Source organism: Herpailurus yagouaroundi, unplaced genomic scaffold (genome assembly GCF_014898765.1).
Source record: "Herpailurus yagouaroundi ecotype Mexico unplaced genomic scaffold, PumYag 184, whole genome shotgun sequence".
Classification (NCBI taxonomy): Eukaryota; Metazoa; Chordata; class Mammalia; order Carnivora; family Felidae; genus Herpailurus; species Herpailurus yagouaroundi.
In genome coordinates, this window is record NW_024412415.1 from 2,235,404 (window position 1) to 2,257,284 (window position 21,881).

Consider the following 21,881-nt stretch of genomic DNA (forward strand, 5'->3'; position numbering starts at 1 on the left):
GGTGGAACCATCATGGATGGCATTAGTGCCCTTTTTAAAATAATTTTTTTAAATGTTTATTTATTTTTGAGAGAGAGAGACAGACTGTGAGCAGGGGAGGGGCAGAGAAAGAGGGAGACACAGAATCTGAAGCAGGCTCTGGGCTCTGAGCTGTCAGCACAGACCCCGACGCGGGGCTGGAACATACAAACTGTGAGACCGTGACCTGAGCTGAAGTTGGACACTTAACCAACTGAGCCACCCAGGCGTCCCTCATTAGTGACCTTATTAAGATGAGACATGAGAGCTTGCTCCCTCTCCTCCCCACCATATGAGGGCACAACAGCAAGAAGACAAGTCACCTGCAACCCAGGACGAAGGTTCTCACCAGATACTGGATTTGCTGGCACCTGATCTTTGACTTCTAGCCTCCAGAACTGAGAAGTGTTTGCTGTTCCAGCCACCCAGTCTGTAGTAATTTGTTAGAGTAGCCCAAACTAAGACGGCACAGATGAATTAAATCCACCGACACCCACAACAAACATTGAATTTTGGCTTTTAGTTTTAATTTTCTTCTCAGCCAGAGACTCTAACACAAGTAAGCCAAACCACTCTGAATTTCAGAAACTTTCTTTTCTATCTCTGTCATAGGGAGTTATGAAAATGGCTATTGAAAAATGTGAGCAAAGGGAGAGGCAACAAGACTCATCTGACCACACTGTAGACACCTGTGGAAAGCGGGGGTGACACCAGCTCAGGGTGAGAGACAAATTGCAGATTGGGCTCTTAGCCTTACCTTTGCCTGAAGGGGGATGGGGACCGACTTGGTAGGGGCCAGGCGCTGGGACAGTTGCCATATATACATTTGCACTTAATCCAACAACAGCCCAGTGAAGTAGAAGTTCGTATCTCTGTCTTACAGAAGAAATTAGAGTTCTAAGTATCATGGTCAAAGTCACACATCTAGAAGTGGTGGGACTAATATTTGAACAAAGAAGAACTGAGGTTCTTCTATTTGCTCTGTAATTTGAACTGACAGATGGTTCTGAAAGGTTCTGCAGGGTGGGAGCCAGAACTGGTGCTTGGGCAAACCAAAGCCACAGGACCTCTGGCATCATGGTGTAGGAATCAGCGAAAGAATTAGCTTTGTTAGGCAGGAACAAATCATATGCAGAGAGGAGGAGAGACCAGAGGCTGCTGAGGGAAAGGTTTACGTGCAGGATTTACAACTCCAGATGCACGAATCTCCTGCCCAGACCCACTAATGAAAATTGCCAGCAATTTTTGTAGAGCTCCCCTTGTGATTCTGCTGTGCGACAGTTGAGCGTCCTGAAGTAGCATAAAGTAGGATTCTGTTCCTTGCCATTTTACAATCCCACACTGGCCCTTTGTGCTTTCTACTACAGTTTATTATATTTCCTAAGCATAGAAATATAGCAGTTAATTCAGGAGCAAGATAACAAAGAGAAAGGGAATGCAAAGAAGGAATCTGAGGCAATGGCTTATCTCCTCCCAGACCAAGTAAACTGACATTTTTGTAGATATGTTTGTTCAACACTATCAGAGTTTGCTGACGGAATGTAAAATCTCTTCTCCTGGATGGTTGCAAAGAGGATATATTGCCACCTGCCAGCAGGACTCTGTCTTCTTGGAACATTCTTCAGAAAATCTAAACTAATCCTTAATGCTTGGGAAATGTGAATTTGTCTTTAAAAATTTTTTTTAAAATGCAGTCAAGTATCAAATCTGACCTCAAGGTGGGTGCAGAGGGGCAGAGGTGTACTCAGTGTCTTGGTGGCATTCAGGCAAAACATCCTTAACAGCTGTAAAGAAACCAAGAAGAGAGGGTTAGGAAGACCATAAGTGAACATAAGCTATCAGTGGTTTTGTCCTTTTCATGGCTTCTATCAACTTAAAAAATATTTTCAGGCACAAAACCTTCTTTTCTTGGTAGGATAAAAATACAGTACTCACATTCCAAACAAGGCGTTCTAAAAAAATTAAAAAATAATAATAAACATAGTGAAGCACAAACCATTAGAAAACAGTCTTTGTCCCTTGACCCATACTTTGCTTTGAATTGGATATTTTGTGATTCAGGGGACAATTAGGTGGTTTATGAATTTCCCAGATCTTTGTTGTGATGGGCTGTGGAACAGAAAATGATCTATCCGAGTTAAGGCCAGTACAGGTCTTACAGGTCTTACAGTTGAAGTATCCTTGAGCTTTAAAAGATGAGAAGTTGAGTATAGAAGAGTCTAGTCAGTTCATTCTGCAATCCATTGGGAACGGTGGCAAAATACGCATTAGTAAGAGAAGTTGAAAAATTTGAATTTTCAAATTTGAAGTATGATTTCAGGTTTTGGTGTTTTGTCAGGTACTTAGTGAATATACCAATGAGGATAAGGGAACATCCACTTATTCAAAATATTATTCATAGAACAACTCGTCCATGCCAGGCACTGTGCTCAGCACTGAAGAGGAGAGAGCCCTCGCCTTCGTGGTCTGTTTTATTCTCTCCAGGATTCATTCTTTAGGACAATAGTCAGTTGTATTTTTCAGAACAAGCCTTTACCCTTGAGTTATGTGCTGTCACTTATGGCCTGATACAGAGCTACTAATAGCTCTGAGGGTACCCTGCCTCAACCATCTATCCAGGAATACATCTGCTTCACCAAGTATCCAAAAATATGACTGAGGCTCCTGTTCAGAGTACTAAGTCTAGGGTTCATGATGGAATTTTCCATCCTGAAGAAGAGCTTAAATCTTAATTAGGTCTCCTCTGTGGTTAAAACAAAACAAAATTAAAATCAACCTATAAAGTTATCAAAGTACTTTGATAATAGTACTATACAATATAAAATCTATATTAGTCAAATTACCGTTCTCACTCATGGCCTATGAGGTTTATATATAAATTAAAAAAAAAGTTTCCTGCCACTTGAAGTAAAGGCATAGTAAGAAATCAAACCAAAGCATATCTGGAAAAGCCTACCTGGTGACTCTTAGGATCCACAACTGACATGGAGTCGAAGAGGTCAGTGTGATATCTCAGCCTGCTAAAAAGAAAATCACATTAATATCTGGGAGGGGTGCCTGTGTATGGGTGGAAGCAGGGTGGGACTGCGGGTTAGGGAGGGCAGCAATTATAGTCCTTCATCAAGTCAGGGGAAACCCAATGGAATTCGGGGCCATGTTTCCAATTTAAGAGATTTGCCTCTGGGGCGCCTGGGTGGCGCAGTCGGTTAAGCGTCCGACTTCAGCCAGGTCACGATCTCGCGGTCCGTGAGTTCGAGCCCCGCGTCGGGCTCTGGGCTGATGGCTCGGAGCCTGGAGCCTGTTTCCGATTCTGTGTCTCCCTCTCTCTCTGCCCCTCCCCCGTTCATGCTCTGTCTCTCTCTGTCCCAAAAATAAATAAATGTTGAAAAAAAAAATTAAAAAAAAAAAAAAAAAAGAGATTTGCCTCGTCAGTTTTTCAAGAACATTGTCTAAGTTGGTGGCTTGTTTATTTATATCTTGGATTTATGGATCAACTTTCCTCCAGAAGGGCTCTCTGCTAAATTTGAACATAGTTTAGATTTCTTCTTCCTGTCAAGTCTCCTACCTCAAAAGAGAGCCTTGTTGTCCTGCTGTGTGTAATGATGGCATTTGTAACCCCATTTGACATGTACATTTATTGTTGCATATTCATGCATGTTTTTTGGACGAAAATTGAGAAGAGATTGACAACAATTTTCTGGTGGACACAATGTGTTCTTTCTTGCTCTGTAATGTGTTTTTCCATTTGCTCCCTGCTCCGCCTCTTGGGGAAGATTATTTTCCTTTCTCATCACCTGTGTTTCCTTCTCGGCCTTTCTGGCTGCTCATCTGGGCTGTTTTCCACCTTGCAAACGTTTAAGCAACTCACAAATTCAAACTTCTCTGGTCACAATTTTGAAATCACAAATTAAATGGGTCTGTTAGCTCAATAAACTCTCTTCACTTTAAAAAAAGAAGTAAAAATAAAAAAGGATTAACAGGCACCTGGAAGAGAGCTTTATATCTTGGCAAGAAAAGATTAGGCTTTTCTCAAAGGCATCATGGGATTTAGTGAAGAAAAGATGCTATAGAACTGGCCAAATATTAATAATGAGATGGCCAAAGCCATCCTAATTATTTGTATGTGTCCATGCATGTTTGTGGGCCCAGAGAGAGCTAGTAGTTAGGGGACCTTGCACTATAGTTCACAGGACTCTGCTCTGCTGTGTGGATGCAGCTGCCAGTAAGACTCTTCCTCTGTAATGATTTCCCACTCCTCTTTACAGATGGTAAACTTCCAGGCTTTTAGACTTCTAGAATACCGGAGACTTCTAGAACATTCTGTGGTTGGGTTACCATTCTATAAATTAAATACCATGTGTGCTCATGCTTGGGAGAGAATTGGTCGCCACACTGCCAAATGCTTAACTTTCATTTTCTTTACTAGATTTACATGAGTTTCTGAGAACAATGGGAACCTCCAGGAGGGAGCCACTTGCCTTGTGAAAATGTCACTCCTTACTTCTACACGGGAAGCCTGGGCCATCCAGGCTCTTGCAAGCCTTTTGACACCAAGCCTTCTGTGTCCTCCTGGTAGCAGGTACATTCAGGCTGAATCTGCAAGTGGGCCAAATCAGTAGAAGAACAAAGTCCACAGAAGCTGATTCCTCAAGAAAAGGGTTACTGAGTGGGATATGTTTTGTCTTTCTATCCCTAGCACCTAGCATAGTGCCTGGCATGGAATAGATACTTAAGAACAGTTTGCCAAATGGCTGAATGAATTTGAATGACTGCTTTCAATGGCATTGCCAATGAAGACAGTTGGCTTGACTGCCTTGTGGCAAAAAGAGGGCCTTTTGAGAGAATCCTAGGCCTCATTAATCTATCTATACAGTTTAATACAGGTGAGTACTTCTTATATGTCACTGAGCACTTTTTTAAAATCACCTGATTCATTTGTACTCTCCACCTACCCAACTGGGCCTAGAATGTAAGTTCCAAGAGAGAAGGGACATTGCTTGTCCTGTCCATGGCTCTACCTTTAGCTCTTAGAATGGTGCTTAGGGACAGAGAGGAGCCCTCAAAATGTGACAGAATTTTCTGCTGACTAGTATTGCCCAAGTTGCAAATGGCTCCAAATCATTCCATGTACTGAAACCAAGTGGTGGCTTGGGGAGGTGGCTCTTGTGTTGGGCTTGGGATCTTCTGTCACGGACCACATTTTCATCTGCTGATGAGCCTGGCTTCCACCCCCGTCCAGGTTCTGAGCTGACCTGCATCCCATACCAGCTCACTGGATTGGAGCAGGTGTACAAATTCTGCGGGTTCTCCATATTTTCTCAAAGTTCAGTTTTTAAGATATAGAGTCTAGCATTCCTTTGTTTTAGTCACTTCTGTTCTTATCATATTTCAAAAAATCCATAAAATGCCAGAGTTCAAAGGTGCAACTTCTCTCAAGTAGAAAAATGCTTGACTAATGTCTTTGACAAAACCGTTTTCTCTGTGCCGCTGGGTTAGGATGGGTCTCATAAACCTCCCAGACTTCAGGCTCAAAAAGAATAACTTCCAGACTGCAGGCTGCCTGCAAGATTTCCCCAGGCCTCTGGAATGTCCTTTATTTTATAGTTGCTTCCTCAGTCTCAATTATGGACCTACTTTCCGTGACAGAGAGGGAGAAGCTAAGAGGGTGAAAGATATTTGCATAAAATGCCACGGTTTACAAAACTATTTCATATGTTATCTTTTAAAAATCTTTGCCATTAAACCGTGAAATATGTGTCATCCCAATTTTAGAGATGAGGAAATAGGGGCTTAAATAAGGCATTGACCATTATGTTAGATGTTATTTGAGCCCAAGTCTCTTAAATATGACCCTCCATGTCTTTCCACTCCTAAGTATGTCATAAACGAGTCTCCAAAGTTTCCTAGGTTTTTTGTTTGTTTCCTGGTTACTCCCCTGTGGATATTGTGGTTCCCCAAATTTGTTAAGCTGGTTCACATCTTTAGGCCTCTATACATTGCCATGCCCTCTGCCTAGAAGAACTTGACCTCTCCTTTATTAAATTGTTTAGATAACTCCTGTTTATCCGCTCCCCCCCCCCTCCAAATCTGAGCTCAAGACAGGAGAGCACAAGGCTGAGTCAGCCGTGGAATCACACTGTCTGGGTGCAAATTTTGGTGGTGCCATTTACTCGCTGTTAAACCTGGTGTGGTAGCTTAACCTCTCAGTCCTTAGTTTTTCCATCTATATGATGGGGAAATTTTTAATGTTTATCTTCAAAGGCTGGCAAATAAGGAATGTAAATACCACACTGCTTAGAGAGTATTCAGTTTGCTGCTGCTCCCCCACCCTCCAATTTTATTTATTTATTTATTTATTAAAGGTTATTTATTTATTTTAAGCATAAAGGCTGGGGAGGGGTAGAGAGAGAGAGAGACAGACAGACAGAATCCCAAGCAGGCACCATGCTGTCAGCATAGAGCCTGACTCAGTGCTCAAACTCATGAACCATGAGATCATGACCTCAGCCGAGATCAAGAGTCGGATGCTTAATCAACTGAGGCACTCAGGTGCCCCAAATTTAGAATCATATTACCAATCTCCCCTGCTTCTCTAAAATTGCTTCTTTAAAAAAAATTTTTTTTTCTTAATGTTTTTATTTATTTTTGAGACTGAGAGAGACAGAGCATGAGCAGAGGAGGGGCAGAGAGAGGGGGAGACACAGAATCTGAAGCAGGTTCCGGGTTCTGGGCTGTCAGCACAGAGCCTGACGTGGGGCTCGAACTCACAGAGTGTGAGATCATTACCTGAGCTGAAGTCTGATGCTTAACCCACTGAGCCACCCAGGCACCCCTCTCTAAAACTGCTTCTTGATCATTCTGGAGTTTCCAAAATATCACCCATCCACGGAGAGAGGGAAATGGAGAGAACTGAGGGCAGGGGGGCAGGGAAGAGAGAAGAGCATAGAGTAAATAGAGAAAAACATCAGATATGGAGAAAACTTTGCCAGCTGAAGGGAAAGAAAGAATATTAAAATAAATGTATCAGTGTAGTTCTGGGAAGGGTTGGGGAAAGTAGAAGAGAAATAGCTAAAAATGACACCGCCTGTCCTGGCAGACATGTCCTGGCTCAGAAGCATCTGCTCTGCATCCAGGAACCAGCATAGGGGTCTGGAACCCAACACAGCAGCTCTGAGGGAAAAGGAAAACATGAGAAGAGCTGGCTTGAGAAGGAAGGAGGATGACAGGAATCATCTTTGTATAAATCCAAGTGGCAGTTGAGATGTATTTATGTTTTCAGGAATTAGTGACTTTTGTTTTTTTGAAAAAAAAAAAAAAAGGACAACACGTTTTTTTATACACTTCTTTTGCTTAGCAACAAGACCCACAAAAGGCATGTGTTCAGCCAGGATGTCAGTTGCTCAGCTCATTAAAATATTAAGTGAAACATTGATGACAATTACATAGCACAAGCCTTTTTGTCTGCCAAAGTGTGCCTTTCAGTGCATAACAAAGTAGGTCAAAAGTTTGTTTTGTTATTTTATTGTTGCTTTTTATCTTAGACTTTTGATGGAGTTTCCTTTTAGTAGGTAAAATGGTTGTCAAGTTTGGTGGAGATAATTTGAGGACAGGGACACTTCAGTGACTTAGATATCTACTTCTGGATGACAAAGAAAGGCTCCCTGAACTTCTCTCTGAGATGTCATCTATTTAAGAAAGATTTCTTTGGGCCTCTGTATCCTAGGTCTTGTGTTGGAAATACAGTACTGAACAAGATAGATACCAACCTCATCCTCATAATGATACCTTTAGCTCCTACTCAAGTCTGTTTATCTGGGCAATACCTTATGTTCAAAGCTCTCTCCCCAACACATAAAACATACACTTCTTAAGTCTTCCTCTGCCAAATTCTGCTATGAGAATTGAGTGTTGGTAGTCACTGAGATATTGATGGGAAAGGACAGTTATGTAAGTCACCTTCCCGTTGGCATTTGTATTCGGAATATATAAAAGTATACTCCTAGAATTACACAAAGCTTTAACACACAGGACCGATTTCTTCAAGTGGGGCTTCAGGCATACGTGCTTTCATTTACGTGGTACTCCCATGGGCGTACCCTTATTGTGATGGGTATAATACAGAGTTAGCATTTATGGAGTGCTTACCAAGTACCAAGGAGTGTGTTAAACATTTTCAGTGAAGAAACTCATTTCATCTTTAAATTCTATAAGATGTGAAGAACTGCAAGGGATCTGAGATTTTGCTTTATTGGCAAACTTCTGAGGCCTGGCAGAAGACATAAGCCCCCTGAGAACGAGACAAAGGACTTTATCACTCGTGACTCAGGCTAAAGCATGAGTTTCAGCCCATTTGTGTACTTCTTCTGGCCCCGCAGTTCCATGGAGATGCCAGCATACACAGTGGTCTGTGTTGTAGGAGCCCAAGGAGGAGCCCTAAGCTTAGTAAACTTAAATCTTTTATCATAGACAGTAGGTATGCCTGCCCTTTGCTTTGAGGGAGACACTATTTCTGTGTCCCAAGGCTGTTTGCTATACAAAATCCTCAGGAAGGTAGCCTAGAACAGAGGGCAGTCAGTGTCTCCATAAGATATGTAGCAATACGAGAGACTTATGGAGAACTCATGTCCCAAAAATAGACACTGTGAACATCCTCATAGTATACTAATGAGTCTATGACTTAGGGAGGGTAAGTGACTTGCTTAAGGTCATTAAATTAGTACACATGTGACTAGCATTTGAACTAAGCAGTCTGATTCCAGAATACATGCTCTGCATGAGTAGTGTTTTAGTTTACGTCTCCTGGAAGCTGAATTTGGGGGTGTGCCTAGGAGGTATTTGGGTACACACCAAAAGCTAAACTTGTCTGGATGGCACCTCTTACCCGCTTATTAATTTTCATGTTTTAAACCATCATGCCACTGAATTAAATCTAATGTGTACACAGATAGGAGTTTTGTGTCACAAAAAAGGTTGACCACCTCTACCTTGGTTGAGTTTGGGTAAATTGCTTAACCTCTTTGATTCTCTATAAAATAGAAATGACAATACTTTCCTTTCCATCAGTATTTCTACATAAAATCAAACAAAAACCTCCTTTGGCCTTACATTTCTATTCTGTTATCACCCTATGTCCTACTTTTCTTTCATAGCGAAACTTCCTAAGAATTGTCTCACTGTTGTCTCTACTTTTCCATCTTCCTTTGACCCTATAACAGTGTGACTTCTATTCTTAGGACTTCCATGCATATTATTTTCACTAAGGTTACCAATGAGTGCCTTCTGGATAAAACCAAAGAATATTTCTCAGTTATCTCTCAGCAAAATCCAACATTGTCAATCACTTTCTCCTTGAAACACTCTTTTCCTTTAACATTTATTCATTTTTGGGAGAGAGATGGAGTGTGAGGGGGGAGGGGCAGAGAGAGAGGGAGACACAGAATCTGAAGCAGGCTCCAGGCTCTGTGCTTCGGCACAGGGCTCAAACCCACAAATCGTCAGATCATGACCTGAGATGAAGTTGGATGCTTAACCGACTGAGCCACTCAGGTGCCCCAAACATTTTTTTCCTTTAGTTTCCAAAAATTTGCCTTCTACCTTCTTGTTGCTTCATTCTCTGTTTCCTGTGGAGCCCTTCTTCTCCTTGCCCTTTGCATGTGTTGTCCCACAAGGTTCTATTCTAGAGCCTCTCTTTCTTTCTCTACAAATCTTTTGTATATCTTATGTATTTTCATGTTTTCAAGTACCACCAACCACATATGCTGATGAATCCTCTATGTTTATCTTTAGGCCGTACTTTTTCTGAGATTCAAATCCACATACACAACTGTATCCCAATTATTTCCACTTGCTTGTCTGACAAGCATATCCCACAACATGTCCAATAAAACTCATTATCCTTCTGCCCATATTAGTTCTTCTGTATTAATGATGGAATCTCCATCCACTCAGTAGCTCAAGCCAGAAACCTGGACATGATCCTTTCCTTTTCCTTTACCCTCATCTCTCATAGTCTACCAACCACGTCTTGTTGAGTATTTCTTAAATACCTTTCTTCTCCATGTCAATGGCCATTTTTAAATTAGACCACCATCATCTCTCATCTCAATTACTACAACATTCTCCTCGTCAACCTCATTGATTAGGCTTGCTGGCATTCTTCAACTACAACTGAACTGATCACATCATTTGCTTGATTATAATCTTTCAATAGGTTTACACTGTCCTCCAGCTCAAGTTCAAGCTATTTATAATGACCCTTTGTGATGTGGACTCTGCTCATCTCTCCAGCCTCACCCTTCCCTCTCCCTCTTGTGTCTCCCATACACTTGATGCTCCATTGAAACAGAGCTTCTTCCGGTTCCTCAGGTGGGCCATGCCCTTTCTCACCCTGGGCCCATGTGTACTTGTGATCCTCTTAGCTGGAAAAGCGCTTCCCACACTTTTCACTCATTTACATCTATATCTGATCTATAAAGCTCCTGCTAAGTGTACTCCCTGTATGCTCTGCTCTGTATTTACCCGATCATCACATTTGCTACATTCGCTGCATTATAACTGTCTATTTATCAGTATCTCCCACTACAATAAACTCTGTGAAAGCAGGGGCCTTGTTTGTTTCACAGGTATTCTCTGTTCTTAGCAGAGCCTGGCACATAGTAAGAATGCAATCCACATTATTTATTGAATAAGCAAATGTATGGAAATCACACATTAGCTTGTTTAATAAGTGCTTCTCTTTAGCCAGAATTAATAATAGAACATTAGAATTTTTAAAGTGTTGGGATTACCGTGGGTATGATCTACACCATTGTTTTCTGTCTGTATTTAGGAGCCCTGTAGCCCCACTGGGGGAACTTAGTGGCTTTCAAAATGGAAGGAGGGGAGGGAGGACAGAATGGTGAGAGAGACTCATTGGGCAGAACTCTGGGTCCCTACATGGCTTTAATCAGGGAAGCTCAGAATTTTTTTTGTTTTATGCATTGGGGTGGCATATTATATTTTATATGGGGGGGGAGGGAGGAAAAAATGAAACCAAAACCTTGCTATAAGTAGACTATCAAAACATGTCTTATTTTAAAGATGGTTCTTACATAAGGAAACCATTAAAGATTTGCTTTAAAAGGTATAATAAAGGCAGGAGTGCCTGGGTGGCTCAGTCAGTTGAACATCCAACTTCGGCTTGGGTCATGATCTTATGGTTCATGAATTCGAGTCCCACATTGGGCTCGCTGCTGTCAGCACAGCGCCCACTTTGGGTAGTTTATCCCAGTCTCTCCCTGCCTCTACCCTGCTCACACTCTCTTTCTGTCTCAAAAATAAATAAACATTAAAAAAATAAAAGGTATAATGAAGGCAGATATTGTGGTCACTACAGCACAGGATATATTGGTATTACCAAGAAAGGATATATTGTCCTCTTAGAAACTCTCCTGATATGATCGGGTTGTATATCCATAGCTTTATGTCTCTTAAATCAATTAAATTAAATCATACTACCAACTGACATCTGATTATTAACAAGACTGAGAATTTTCTTTACTATTACGTTCCCTTCTGGGTATTTCTATTGTTTTAGAAAACTGTACATGCATACAGTAGGACTTTTTGCTGAGCAGACAAGGAGAAACCTAGACAATCAGACTTTTAAAAATTAAATTAAACCTAGTACTAGTAATTTGCAATACTAATCTGCTACTTCTGCTGATGCTTGGACAGGGGTTTTGTACATTATATTTCCCTAGTGAAATTCTGCCTATATCTTCATGTCCCACTTTCCTAACATTGGAGATGGCAACATGTTAGGCAAAACTATTACTGCTGTGAGAGAAGTTTTAGGAGACAAATATTTTTCTATCATTCATTCAAAAATATTTTTTCAGAGTCTGCTATGTGCCAAGCACCTGCAACATTTTCTAGTGTTTGGAGATATATGAATGGAACAAAAAAATAAGGCTCCTGCTGTTATAAAGCTTATATTGTGATGGAGGAGAGAGAGAGACAGTAAATAAGGAAACAAATAAACAACATAATTTTGAAAAGCAATGAGCTGTATGAAGCCAGAAAAATGATAATGTGCTGGGGATTGGCATTCTGGGAGGGTGGGGGTGCAGTGGGACTGCCGGAGCCAAGTGGCCTCTGAGCTGAGCTGAGTGATGGGAAGGAACCATCCATGTGAGGAAATAAGGACAGAGCCTTCCAACTGAAGGGAGCAGTGACAGAAAATGTCCACCCGGTGCGTCTCCCAGAGGTCCTCTAGTGGCCAGAGCCTGAGGTGGAAGAGAGGTGCCAGGCCTCCCTAGGCCTCTTCAAACACCCGGGCCACATGGTTTGCTGGGAAGGCCCACAATTGCCCACATATGTAGGAACATCATGGAAAAATGAGTGAAGAAACAAAGAGGAAGAGAGTTACCTGAGTTCTTTTAGAAGGAATTATGTGTTTTGGTAAAATGTCTATCTTTTCATTTTAAGACATAAAACCAAAATAATCTTAAAAATGAGGGGCGCCTGGGTGGCTCAGTCGGTGAAGCGACCGGACCCACCAACTCTTGGTTTCAGCCCAGGTCGAGATCTCCCTGGCTGGTGAGTCCCCACATCAGGCTCTGTGCTGACAGCCAGGAGCCTGCTTGGGATTCTCTCTCTCTCTCTCTCTCTCTCTCTCTCTGTGCCCCTCCTGCACGTGTGCTCTCTCTCACTCAAAGTAAATAAGGAAACTTAAAACAAAAACAAAAACAAAAACAATGAAATCCCCCAACAACAAAACATGCCCCTAAATATTATGGGAATTTAATTGGAACATGTGCTCATCTCACTTGGCCACTAGAGAGCAGCATTGCCCATCAAATGTATAGGAAGGAAGTCGCTTCAGACTGCCGTTTAGAGAGAGAAAATCAATCCCACAAGTACATCTCTTCTCCCATCTCGGTTTCCCGTTTTTAACTCGATCTTCCCCATAATCCATCCTTTAACTTCCTGCCATCCCCCTCTCCAAGAACACCATCTCATTGTTCTGGCTAAGCTTTATGTTGAGAGCAAAACCTCTGACTCACAGGGAAAGATCAAAGCAGCACATTTAACATGGTTGAAGTTGGTTTGATCCTAGTTTCAGGTTAGACTCTTTCTGGGCAACAATGGGAGTCTCCAGGGCCTCTGGGCAGTGGTTGGCTCATTCTGCCCAGTTCTGAAGCATCAGACCCATTGTTTGCTGGGACAGTTTAGCATTTTTAGCCTAGGGAACAAGGAGCTTTGTTCCTTCTGTGTATTGTTAGATTGGTGGTCAGCTGGTAGGTTTAGTGGCCTCCTTGGGCTTAGGGACCTTGCTCCTTTCTTTCTGAGCAGCCCCAGCTCTGGCCACCAGCTGGCAGGTTTCTTGTTCTATATTTTAGCTTTCTTTTCAAATTGGGGACTTTTATGAAAACTATGCAGGAGAATTAGATCAACAAGGGAAAAAAAGAAGAGAAAGAAGTGATAACATTTTACCTGTAGCTGCACAGGCAGAGTGAACATAAGATTTTTACACATGATGTAAGAATTGTATGCAAATGAAATGTGAGAATTTATATTATGGACCGCTTCCTTCTAAAGAAGGATTTGAGGCGCACATCAAGATGCGTGCAGAGTAATTTATTCCTTCAGTATATATTGAGTGCACTCCATTTATATGGAAACCAGGGGTATATAGGTGAACAAGGCAGACATGGGTCATACTGGTATGCAGCTTCTTTTGTAATTAAAGAAGGGTATGAATGAGATCAGAAATCATACAAGAAAGTGTGTGTGTGTGTGTGTGTGTGTGTGTGTGTGTGTGTGTTGGGAGGTGATGCAGAGCTGGAAGAATCTTAAAGATCACCATCTCCAATATACCATCATTTTACAGAGGAGGAAATGGTGGTTCAGAAATATTGTGACTGATTCAGAGATGAAACAATTAGCTTATTTGAGCACTAAATTTCCACTGAGCAAACTGGGAAACACTCTAGGTTACTCAGCTGTGAGCACTTGGTGAAAGGAAAGTGAAATGTCTGGAAAGGGGGCCCGTTAATTTATGGAGGAATAATCATATGGATTCTTGTAGCATGGACATGGAGGCACAATGAAACATTCTTCAAATGACTACTTAAAATTTGACATAATGTAATCTAATGACGTAGGATAGAACCAAAAGAATCTGGAGAAATGTTTGACTGTTTTAAAGTCCAGCATTGAACAACCAGTCAATGAATATGATTACTCAAACTCTTCCAATGAACCCACTCCCCCCATCAGGCTGCCTGATCCAATTGGCTTATGTATGTATGTATTTATTTATTTAATTTCTATTTTTTTAACGTTTATTTATTTTTGAGAGAGAAAGAGAGCGAGCGAGCACGTGAACAGGGGAGGAGCAGAGAGAGAGAGAGAGGGAGACACAGAATCTAAAGCAGGCTCCAGGCTCTAAGCTGTCAGCACAGAGCCTGACGTGGGGCTCAAACTCACAATCCGTGAGATCATGACCTGAGCTGGGGTGGGATGCTTAACTGACTGACTGAGCCTCCCAGGCACCTCAGCTTTTTTTTTTAATAGCATGTTTCTGGGCCCTAAATTATGTGTCTGGGTACCTCAGTATCCACTTATTGCTTATGGAGACTTGTCTTAAAGGAAAGAAATAGAAGGGAATACTACTGGTAAGAGAAAGAAACTGGGAGGTTGGAATGTGTTGTCTTACTTTCATCAGAACATAAACTCCTAAAGCTAGAAGCATGTTTTGGATCTTTGGTTCTGCTGGTGGCACACGGTGTCCAATAAAAATTAACCCATCAATGAACAGGACAGAAAATCCTATCCTGCCGGAAGCAATGCCTCCTGTTTGCCCCCACAGAAAGCCAATTAGAGTGTTAGGATGTTGTAATGGATACCGAAGCCAAGGAAAGTGGGGGAAAAGATGCCCTGAAACATCAAATAAGAAATAAAACCAAATGGGGAAAAAATGGATGACAGGGAAGTATTCAGGGAAAGCTACTACCCACTTCAGTCTCTCCCCTGGATGGTCTCGGTCAGTGTATCTTCAGTGTAATGGAGGTTTGACATGGTGGCATCTTGGATGCACCATTTCCCTCCCAGGAGATGCTCCTCAGGGCAGGTCTAGGAGGCACCGTCCATCTTCCTAACAGCCCGCCCCCAGGGCGCTCACTGCAGTCTTGCCATTTACCACCATCACCACCCTGGCTCAGCCTCACTGGGTCAGAAAACAAAAGAACAGTTCATCTGAGAAGGGATTAACAGGAAGCTGGTGAGAGAGGGAGAGAGAGAGAGAGAGAGAGAGAGAGAGGCAGAGACAGAGAGCTGTTGACTTCAGAGAAGCAAGGGAAGGGAGGAGAGTGAGACAGGTGAACTGGGAATTCTTTCTGTCATCAGCCCTCCTGAGAATTGATTAAAGCCATGAAGCCTTTCTTCAGAACACAAACATGCATATGCACACAGTTTTGCATATAATTTCAGACTCTTCCTTACACACAAATACACCTTTTGTTTGAAAAACTTCAACTCTAGAAGCTATAAATTTCCAAATAATAACCAAGAAATTCTGAAAATTCTTCAATCGTGGCAACTTTTTTCATATTAAAGAATTTTCTTTTTCTAATTGTAGCTCTGAATGTTTCAAATGCATTGTTTTAGAAGCAGTTCCTTGAATAGAAAGAGTGATCAAAATGGACAATTAATAGGATAAAAACACTTCCTTTTCCTCATGTAGCAAAGCACACCTTATTTGAGGTGTCTACATATTCGTTTACCTGAAAGTAATTTTGTTTAGAAGAAAAAAGGCTTTATTACCAAATTCTACGGGAGCTCAGATCGAGTAATATTTGACTATTCAGTACTCTTTCGGAGAAATAGAAACACAAAAGAAAACAAGTCTCATCAGCGTATTAGGCTCCTGCATTCTCTGTCCTAAACGGAGGGGAACATCTTCAAATCCAATGAAAGCCATGCTAAGTACAAATTGTGTGTCTTCCGCTGCATTATCAGGTGAACACAAGGCTCACTCTGATCTCTTAAAGGCAGGTCTGTCCAGGTTTTGAAACCACGCAGAGGACAGGTTTGCACCTGAGAAGGGAGCACTGAGGCAGCCGTGCCTGGATGGTGTGCAGCCAAAGACACAGCAGAAAGGCTCTTCACCTGCCCCATGACCACTCCTTCGCATGAGTCAGTGAGTGGGGCAGCAGAAGGGGCAGAGGTAACAGCTGGCAAAGAGAAAATGTGGGAGGAAGTGAGGGGGAATCAATAACACAGAGATGAAAAAATAATGTGCTCTCCATGCCATAAAGGAAAATCATGACGAAGGCCCAAGTTAACTCCCATAATGCTTCCAAGGATCAGAGAAATGACATTGTCAAAATACAACATTAGTTTTCTGAAGCCTACAGGCTGAATTTTATTTATTTAAAGTTAACTCCCATTTTAATACAGAAAAAGAGCACACATTCTACATCAAAGGGAGAAAAACTTTTCCTAATGTATCCATTTCTCTTCTGAAGTACACAAGCTGTCGCCATATAATGCTTTGTGGTGTTTTCTCAACTGTGCTTGCTTTTGCTTTGCATCAGGAAATGCATGGTAAACAGACTCAAGCCCGGCTCTGCTATTTCTCAATGCCAAAATGGCAACTGTTTGATTTTGTGTGTGTTTTTAAATGCATTGTTAGTTTTAACTAAGATCTATATATGCCCTGTGAATACTGTTTCAAAGCAGGAGAGAGAAAGAGAGAGAGAGAGAGAGGGAATTTGAATCACATATAGATATGAAATCAGTGCTTGGTAAATTGTGTAAAAGTGTGAACTACAAGTTGCCGAGTGGATTGGGCTGGGGTAGCTTCTGGGGCATAATTCAGTTTTATGTAGTGATCATTTCATTCCCCTTGGACGTTCAGTTGATGGTTGCTTGGGTCTGGTCAGAACTTGACCTCTTGGTGAGGATAGCACTGCCTACAAGCTTTCTGGATATTGTTACCATAGCTGTGAGAAAAGACCAAAATTACCATCTTTCTGGGTTGCTGGTCTTCTCACCTTTCTTCAGATGCACTTGCTCATTTCTGAGTCTGAGCCTTAGCTAGATTTCTGTGTGTAAGGAAGTCAATTTTAGTAAAATATAGTGGGTAAGACCATGAACCCTGCAATCTGATAGCCTGGGTTCAACTCCCTGATGTGACATTTACTAGCCATGAGATAAATTTCTGTACATCTCCATGCCTTAGTTTCCTCGCCTAAAAATGGGGATAAGATTACTTTCTTCACAGGATGTTAGGAGGAATAAATAATATATGAAAGTTGTTTAGACTAGTACCCAGGGAGTAAGTTTTTAGTACTTGCTGTAAATTCTTTATCATAAGTGATGGTGATTATTATTATTTTTCTGGTGACAGCATTACAGTTTTTTTCCTCTGGAGAGCCACCTCTCTTCCCTAATCTTGTTTTGATATGGCTCAGATGGTGCTATCCCCACTTGCTTCTGTTCCAAAGCTGGAGACATAATCCAGACCTGGCCAATCAGTTAAGTCCAGTCTCCTTGCTACCATGATTGACTCAAGGATGGGAAACGGATATAAGTGGGTCCAATCAGAGTAAATCATAGGAGTTTGTTTGGAACTATTAGAGAAGAGAAGTGGGTAAGACCCTTACCCCTCTGTACGTGTAGGACGAAAAAATGAGCTCATGGAGGAAGCCACTGTGATGAGACCCAACCATTGTCTTTTGTGCTGAGTGGTTAATGGACTAAACTATAAACCTGGCAGCAACTAGGTGGAGTCAGTCAGTCTGAGACAAAAGCCAGTGCGGAGGAAAGCAGAGCCAAGAGGGGGAGACAAACTAATTCAAATCATAGAACCCCATGACTCCAGCCATGTGGAAGCCCCATGACCACTCCTTCTGCATGAGTCAGTTGTACTGGCCTTCTGTCCTTGGGAACTGAAAGAGCCACACCGCTAATCAGGCTTCCACAAGACACCTCTGGTCTCCTCTACCTATTCCAGTTAGATCCCCTCAGGACAGAGTGCAAAGCTCACCTCTTCTGGAAGTTATGCCTCGTTTTCTAAGTTCCCACAGCACTTACTATCTGTGCCATCTATTTAATACTTATTACCCACATTAGGAAGTTTACCTTTGCAAATGCATTTACTGCATCTCTCCAATTCCATGGATTGGTTTCACGTTGGACTGTTTGGTGATCTCCATAACCACTATCGCATCTGGCATTTTGCAGCAAGTTTACCAGATATATGTTGTTTGAATTCCTTTTATCCTCTATACCCCTCAGCAATGGATTCTATACCTAGTACACAAAGGAATGTAAGTGGAGGACAACATGAAGTGAACTGGAGAGGGAGTACTGTAGGGTCGTTACATGCAGAACATTTCAAGGGAAGAGTCCAACCCCTTGTCCTGTGTGAAGAGCACAGTAGAATGTGAACTTGTTTATATGCTTCCCGCCAGTCTGTAAGCCTCTTGGAAGAAGGACTGGGTCTATATTTTAAATGCTGTTCCCAGTACTTTACACAGTACCTGACATTTATTGTAGGTGCTCAATAAATGTTTATTGAACGGATACTGCAGTGCAGTAATAGTGCAGGGGGCTCAGCTCAATTACCTAACCTTTAGGAACATGTAAAGGAAACGAAGTAAGAAAGGAATTGCTGCTTCTGTGAAGCCAACACCTTCCTCCCATTATTCTGAGCCCTTTCTACCATCACCTCATTTCTCCAAATCACAAGAATAAATAAAGCCATTCCTTAGGATGACTGATGAGGTGTAATGACAATAGCATGTTTGGAATTTCTTGGTCTGTGAGAAAGCTGGTATGAATTCCAGACCCAACAGGGAAAGGCTTACCATCATCAGAATGAGCGAGTGGAGGGGTACGAAAGCTGAATCACAGATTTAGAAAAAGGCACTGCATTGGAATGTTCAATCTACACACAGAGAATTCTGGGTTTGGATCAGTTTTCTTTTCTTAGGTAACATTAGGTAGCATTAGTTCTATAGCTGTTTTATGCATTATAAATTGACGAAAATGCTCACCACTTTTCCTTTAAACTAGTTGATTCTCTCCCACAGAAAGTATTAATATGGTTGTCATCCTCTCTTCCAATGTGACATTTTCTATTAATTAATTAATTATTCATTCGTTCATTCATTATTCACAGGTCACAATGGTCTTTCTAAAAATTATTTTCATTATTTCATACTGGTGTCAAAAATTTCACTTGCTCCTATGGCATAAAATCCAGGCATAAACCAGGTAGCCAAGGCCTTCAATAATTTGACTCCAACCTATCTTTCCATATGTGAACTTTCCCCCTGTACCCTCATCCAAACCTCTCTTCTATTCACCCTTGTCTACATATTGTTTCCTCACATTTAATTCTCACTCTTGTACTTTTGAATCTTTCTCTGTCTATTCAAGTATGTGTTTTCTTTGAAGCAATATTCTTTATACCCTTTAACTACTCTTACTGAAGATGAGCTTTCCTGTCTTACTTAAGGGTAGAGATCACATCTTGGACTTCTCTGCATTTTGCTTTACATGTAATATGGATTATTTCAAAGATGAGTATGGTAATAATGCAGGTGATACACAGCTAGGGCATCTCACTGCTCATACCTGGGGAGGTCTTGGGCTTTTTCAGGTAGGAATGCTGATCACCATAAAGTTTTCAAATTTATAAGTATCCTTCATGAATGAAATTAACTAGAATTTCTTCCCAACTTTTCTGGTTTTACAAAGACATTAATCTACCAAGAGCATTACAAAGCAAAAAGACAAACACCAAATACACACTAGGAAATTGGGAATGGGGTATGCATGAACTAATGAGACTACTAAAATATGAAAAGATGCACATATTTACTCAAAGAAGTGCAAATTACAGTGAAATTCTCTCTTTGACTTTTGATACTGCTAATGATTAAAAAGTTAAGATTGTCAGTGAATAGTGTGAGCAAGGGTGTGAGGAAATAGGAACGTACATGTACTCGGGAGTACAAATTTGGTATGACTTTTTTGAGGGGCGAGTTAGCAATATACATGAATATTTTATTTATTTATTTTTATTTAATTTTATTTAATTATTATTTTTTAATACACATGAACATTTTAAATTTACCTAACCTTAGAGTGAAGAAGTTCACTTTTAGGAATTCTCCCTACAGACATAAACATATAAATGCACAAACACATCTATTTGTTAAAAGATGTTCATTGCAGTATTATGTACAATAACAATAGGCCTCCTAATACTCTTCAGTAGGGGTTAACTCAGAGTCAAGCACCAAGTAATGGTGGAACTGGGCCTTGAGCCCTGGCAAGCTAACTCTATGCTTATAGATGGAAGGCTTTATTACTTCAGCTGAACTTACTGAGAGCTATTCTATTAGGAGCTCAAAATCCTCTGTAGACATTTGTTCTGGTTTTTGGCCAGAGGGAAGAGTGGTTAGGAATAAGTGATAAACATACTACAGTCATTAAACAAGTCAGCAATAGAGATAAGACTAGAGTTCTTATCTTCTTGACTCTCAATCCATAAAACACTCTGCCATTTCTCATCTCAGTTTTGAGTTGACACACATTTATTTAACTTGGTGACAGTGTCTGCAAAAAATAAAAATGTTCTAATGAATCTTTCAGGGTGTTCTGATAGTTTCTCTGTTTTGAAGTATGTCTGATGAATGCTTTATATGTTAGATTTATTAAAAACACATCCATTACTTTGGGGCCTTGGGTAGATATTTAAAGGAGGAATATGGCATATTCAACCCAGCAGTTAAAATTCCCATAAATAGCCAAGGGATGACCCATCAGGGGATGTCGAATCAAAAAGATGCTCTGAGAAGCCGAGTGGACTTGGCTTCTCTAACTACAGAAAATAGTCTTGCCTCCATTCCCTGTTGCTCAAAACTTCTTCTTTTTTTTTTTTTTTTTTTTTTTTTTTTTTTTTTTTTGCAAAGACAGGCAACTGATTCTTCTACTTTGTTTGACCTACCAAACTCCCATTACATGTAGGCAAAAATGCAGTTGTCAAACTAGGATACAAACACAAGTGCCAGTGTGCCCAATGAACTTTAGAAGAGAGAATGATCAAAAGTACAAAGATCTTTCACAACTAACACTGGGTAGACAGATACATAATTTCTTCTAGGAAGCCAGCTAGATAGGGCACTAGATGGGCAGAACATAAGGATTCAGTTTGCTCTCCCTGTCTGTTTTCTAATTAAATTTTAGGACATGGAAAAAATATTCTAGAGTTTGGAAGAGAACAAAGTAAAAGGGTTGCAAGAGTGCAAGATTTCAAGATTCATCTCTGAAAGCTGGGTTAATATATCAAACTGGATTAGTCTGCCAAAAATATGAAAATATAAAAACATCATAAATTAGTCAGTTGTCCATGGCTATAATCTGTTTGCCTGATGCCAGATGTACTTATGATAGGAAAAACAGGTGGCTTTAAAATAGCTGGAAAATGTTAAGCACTTATATAAGATAACAGATTTTTTTTTTTTAAAGTATCAAATGGGTTAGTATCTTATTAGGGTATGCAGGTTAAAAAAAGTGGCTATGATTTAACTGGGACCAATGATAAGTTTTCTCATTTTAGGATTTCAGTGTTCATTTAGGGAACTATAATACCATGTACTACAAACCCTTTATTAAATCAATGCATTCATTATGTGAAATCAAATTTTGTTCAATCACTGTATTTTGATAGACTAGACTATTGTGCACGGGTAGGAGATAATGGATTGAAGAGAGTGTCCTTGAAGGAGAAGAGCTCCAACCTCCTTTCTTTACACATTCCCAGGAGACAGTCAGTTTCTGACTCCATCAAAACTTCAGAAATC

At 40.8% G+C, this 21,881-nt stretch overlaps 1 long non-coding RNA gene across 2 annotated transcripts in view; it reads right to left on the bottom strand.

The window, feature by feature from the left end:
* Positions 1-218: 218 nt before the first annotated feature.
* The window catches only part of LOC121041462 (uncharacterized), a 44,810-nt gene continuing 23,147 nt past the window's right edge, over positions 219-21,881 (bottom strand). Inside the window, exons 5-6 of one of the 2 annotated variants that reach the window (XR_005795748.1) lie at positions 2,975-3,035; positions 219-1,802 (exon numbers count right to left, since the gene is read on the bottom strand). This is a non-coding gene — a long non-coding RNA (uncharacterized LOC121041462). Of the gene's footprint in view, positions 1,803-2,974; positions 3,039-21,881 lie in introns of both variants that reach the window. The other variant, XR_005795747.1, reaches the window with a different exon arrangement.